Consider the following 5,426-nt stretch of genomic DNA (forward strand, 5'->3'; position numbering starts at 1 on the left):
CTCTCTCTCTCTCTCTCTCTCTCTCTCTCACACACACACACACACACACACACACACACACACACACGTTAAGTAATAATTAATTAATTAATTAATTAAGTGGCTACCCATACATTGTAAGTACTTGAGGGGCAGGGGCAGGCAGAGCTTTGTAAGTTCACAGTCAACCTGGTCTTCGTGAGTTCCAGGACAGCCAGTGAGACAATATAAACAATTACATAAAACAAATAACTAGTCTTAGCTTCCAGGAGGTAATTTTCCAGCCTCAGCTTTGACATCTTTGTCCTCAGCCTTGCCCTCAGAGATGACCAGCTTATTCTGCAGCTGGAGGTAGCTCTGGTCCTCCGCAGCTTCTCCTGTTCCTGTCCTGCTTGCTGCGTCAAGGTTTCAAGTTCCTGATGGGATCTGCCAAGCTTCTCCAGGGCCCTTTTCCAGGGTCTCTTTGCCTCTGCAGAAGTCTTTGTCGTATTCTGCACATGCTCCTGCCGCAGCATCCACTGCTTCTGAACTGATTGAAGTTTCTCCTCAAGGACTCGCTTCTTAGCCTTGAGTTGCTCAAAAGCAGTCTGAAGCTCTGCGTACTTCCTGTGAGCCTCTTTGACCTGGGGGAAGGCCTCAGATAGAGCACATTTTATGACCTCCACATGATCCATGTATGTGGCCTTCATGCCTTCCACAGCTCCTTAGTTCCAGTTGCCTTTTGCCGACTTGCATCTTCAGAAGCCAATGCATCTGGATTCTGGTCAGTATCCTCCTGAGGCAGAGACGTCTGTAAGAAGTTCACTACTTGAAGCTGGCTACAAAGCAGCAGCTTGTCTTTCTTCCGAGAGTTCCTACGAACTCCCCCATGATCTTGGCAGGCAGTTCTGCTTCCTCCTGCAAGCCTGCAGCAGGTTCTAGAAAGGCTGCTGCCTCAGCCAGAGCCTCTTTCATCGCAACAGCATTGACACCTACCATACCTTTGGATTCTCCTGGACTGCCCACCTAGGTCAAGATTCAATTTTTTAATTTTTAATGTAGAAGGTGTAATAGCCTTGAGAGAAATACCTGTCCAAGTCCCAGCCAATAACAGTGGCCAACCGTGTCTATAATCAGCCCATTTGAGAAGGTTCAGAATCTCCCAGCAGCAGTTCTTATGGTCTGAACATGATCTACACTCCTAAGGCTCATATTCTAAGGACTTGACTGCCAATGGATGGTATTCCTGGGATGTGAATGGCCTGTGAGGGTTCCACTGAGGGGATTGTAAGACTCTGACGAGCCTTAGCTTACTGGGGAACCCCCTACCCCAGTGAAGAATGTGGAGCCAGGGATTGATGCAAAAGCAAGAGGAATTTATTGTTCCAGCATGCTGGGGTCGTCATCCTGCACCCAAAGGAGAGGGAGGACCTCCTGGTGGCAGCAACTAGGTACAATATGATTGGCAGAACAGTACATCCATTAAACTGACTGGTCTTTAGGGAATGAGGTAGTAGGGGCTTAATTAGCCTTCCTTCTGGTCTACCTGCACTCTGACCTGTCTCTTTCTAGGAGGGAAGGGGTGTGATGGAATTTTCCAATGGCTCTGAGCTGACCTCTTCAAGGTCACAATGCAATGCCACTGGTCACTTCAATATGCCTTCTCTCATTGTGCCCTGCCAGGCATGAGGGAAGCCCCACTCCTCCTTGTGATGCTCTGCCTAGTGCCCTCTCCCTGACCTCTTCAGGTACCTCCACGCAGATATGGGGCCAAGGAACCGTGGACAGAGTCCTCTGAAACCATGAACAGAAATAAATCTGTTCTCCTTCTGTTGCTCTTCTTAGAGCAGAGTGATTGAATGAAAGAGTGATTCAGAGAATGAAGGAATGATTTTCTTTCCTGGCTGGGTATCTTCCTCTCTCCACCCTCGACTCAGCAAGCCAGCAGACCAGCTTGGAGACTCAGGAGTACCAGCAGCTACACAAAGATGGCGGTGGAAACAGCTGCTGCCTCTTCCTTTTCCAGGAAACCAAGCAAGCTCCCAGAGAAGCTCAAGAAAACCTGGAACAGCCAAGTGGCACACTGAACCCGAGCGGTTAGAATAAACCTCATTCCACCTGCTGTTGAGTTGTTTACATGCCAGCCTGAATTTCTCTTAGCATCTTTGTACCTATATAGATCCACCGCTACCTGTGATTAAGAACACAGTACACTGTGCACCTGGGACTAAACAAACCTGAAGCCAGAGGCAAGCATGCCAACACTCCTGCTTAGTCAATACAGCACAAAAGACACTTAGGTCGGTGTCTTCCCATCTGTACAGTGACCAAGTAGACAGACGAGACTATTTACAGTCCTTACTGTGTGGCAGGCACTGGCCTGAGCCTGAGCATTCAGGAATTTATTAATTCCACAGCAATCCTGTGAAGTGAGTGCTATTAAAAACTCCACTTTGCAGATGGGGATCCTGAAATGCAAAGTCATCTTCCCCAAGTCGCTTGGCCAGTGGGTGACTGCGCAATATCTCACACCCAAGTGGACTGACTCAGGTATGTGCCGTAACTATAGACTGGTGAACATGTTCAATCAGCAGACAGTAAATATTTATGAGCCATAGAGCATCCCCATCACAAACTCTTCTTTTTCATCTCTTAATAATGCTTTTAGGAATATACAATCTGGACTGCTCTTTGTTTCTTACTGAGATGGCTCAGTAGGTAAAGTGTTTGCCTTGCAAACACATGGATCTAAATTCTACCTCTAGAATCTATAGAAAAGAGAAAAAAATTTAACATTGTAATACAAGTACTGGGAGGAGGAGGAGACAGGTGGATCCAATGGGGCTAAATGGCTAGCCTACCTTGCCTAGTCAATAAACTGCAAGGCCCAGTGGGCAACAGTGTGGTCCCAGTGTCTCGGAAAAACACAAAGTAGCAAAGTAGACAGTGCCTTTGGAACAAGAGTTGAGATTGTTTTGCCTACATATACATGCATGCACATGTGATTTACACACACACACAGAGAGAGAGAGAGAGAGAGAGAGAGAGAGAGAGAGAGAGAGAGCCACTCACTAGAAGCCAATCTTACCTCAGGGGCTGTTCATACACAGAAGTCCTTAAATCATCCATGATACCGAGGACATGCCACAACTTGAATATCCCAAACAAATCAGTCCCTCAAATGACTTCCGTTTTAAGTCAGGGATGGTTGTTTGTTCCTGTAATCCCACTACATGGAAGACTTAAGGCATCAGTCCAAGGTTACCCAGGGCTACCATGTGGAAAGAAAGACAAACAAACAGAGGCATAAAAGAAAGGAGACAGGTGAGGAGAGACAAATGAGAAAGAAAAAGAAAGAAAAGATAAAAAGAAAGAATAAGAGAGGGGAATGGGAGAGAAAAGAAAAAAGGGAAGAGGGGAAGGAGGGAGGGAGAAAGAGAGAGAGTTTTCAGGATCACCCAAAATTGATTATGAATCAAGTATCTGAATATAGGTTTTTCATGTAAGAACAGGTAATATTTAGACTGGAAAGAAAACCAGCATATCTTAAAAAAACAAGCCACTGAGAGACTTAGCTCCAGGCCTGACCAGGCGGTGAGCCTCACTGCAGTTCATCTCATACAGCCTCCCAAGGCACACTCAGACACCCACAGACACACAGACACACGCCAAGGACCACCATGTTTTACAAAGCTCTGGCAGCATGTTAGATTTCATCACTGGGCAGACCGGAGGCCAGTACTGTACTGACTCTTGGAGCTGTCCATCAACACGTGATCTGCCCACACTTCACCAAAAGAACAGAGAGAATAGCTGAGACATTACAGACCCAGCTCAGATCTCAGGACTTCAGCGTCGAGAGCTTCCTGACTTGACAGACCGCTTTAAAGATTTCTACAGAAACTAGCTCGGCTGTCAGGCCTGTGTGTGTGTGTGTGTGTGTGTGTGTGTGTGTGTGCAGCCACGCCCCTCCAGTTCATTCAGCTGTCTCTCCCGCAGTCCCTGCAATAGCAAGAAACAGGCAAAAACATTATTAATTTAGTTACATTCACAGGATAAAGCAGTTATCTGTTGCTAGAATAATGGCACATTAAGAAGCCACATTATATTGTCAAGGTTTAAGACAATACAAAACAATAGGACTATTTTACCCAAGGTGTCTTGGGTTTGATTTGCTTCAGCTATGTCATCCTTTCCCAGATATTAGTAATCTAGCCTAGTAATTAATTTTCTGTTGCTGTGATAAACACCTTGATCAAAAACAACTTAAAGATGAAAGTTTATCTTTGTTTACAGTTTCGGAGGAAAAGTCCACAATGGCAGTAAAGGTATGGCAGCAGGAGAGAGAAAAGAAGCTTGCTGCTGTCCTTGTATGCAAGAAGCAGAGAGTCAGTAGGAAATACAGTGAGGCTATAAATCACCAAAGCCCAGATCCCATGGCAGACTTCCTCCAGTGCAGCTGCACCTCCTAAGAGTCCATAACCTCCCGAAACACCATCACCAACTAGGGACCAAATGTCCAAATCCACAAGCCTGTGGGGACATTTATCATTTAAACCATCACTCCCAAGAATATGCTCTTCATAGCAGTGACATAGGTTAAGAGCACACAGGAAGTGGGTCCCAACTTGTCAATATCTCTCTGGCCAAATCAAACCCTATGTTCATTCAGGGTCAGTCTGGGAGGGAGGGCACATGAAAAGAATGGACTGGATCTCTGGCGCTGTGTTTGTAAACTCTGAGACACAGATATGACGATGTTAAAGGCACGGGGTCTAATTATCTGGCAGTCAGACTATATGGTTTGTCTAAGGCAACTTGAACAACACACAGAAGCAGAAATGGATTCCTCCAGTGGAGTCCCATTCTCTCAGTTGGTGGGAAACATTCTAGATTTGCATAAGGGATAAAAGTAGAAGCTCTGTGGACTTGCAGGTTAAATAAGATCTGGAAACCCTAGAAAATGAAGAAAGACGGGGCTTGAACATCATGGAAGGAGATGACAATGTGTGGAAGTGTTTTTTCGAGAAGTCTGCAGCCCAAGCTAGCTTCAGCACACTATGTGTGAGTTCACCAAGGGTGACCTTGAACTCCTGAACCTCCTCCCTCCTCTGCCAGTAGTAGAGCATGTACCCTGATGCTTCATCTATGGTTTCTAAGGCTCTGGGCATCAAATCCAAGGCTTCATACACACAGGCAAGCACCCTACCAAGCCACATCCCCAGCCCTTGACTCCAAATTCTGCTGAGAAACTTTCAAGGTGACTCTTCCACTAGGGAAATTCAGAATTTGGGGAAGGAGGGGCAGAATCTCATTAGGACACGTGAGAGGAGGGGGAATCATTCACAGTTCACAAATACTTACAAAACTCAGAGCTACACCTAAAATTAGGAAATTAAAACTAAATAAGGGAATTTAGGCAGAATCGTTGCCATCAAAAGCAGCAAGCATATGGGCTGTGCTGTCGA

General features: G+C 45.9%; 1 pseudogene; it reads right to left on the reverse strand.

Moving 5' to 3' along the window:
• On the reverse strand, positions 270–997 carry Gm6332 (predicted gene 6332; annotated as a pseudogene).

Source organism: Mus musculus, chromosome 16, assembly GCF_000001635.26.
Source record: "Mus musculus strain C57BL/6J chromosome 16, GRCm38.p6 C57BL/6J".
NCBI classification, from domain to species: Eukaryota; Metazoa; Chordata; class Mammalia; order Rodentia; family Muridae; genus Mus; species Mus musculus.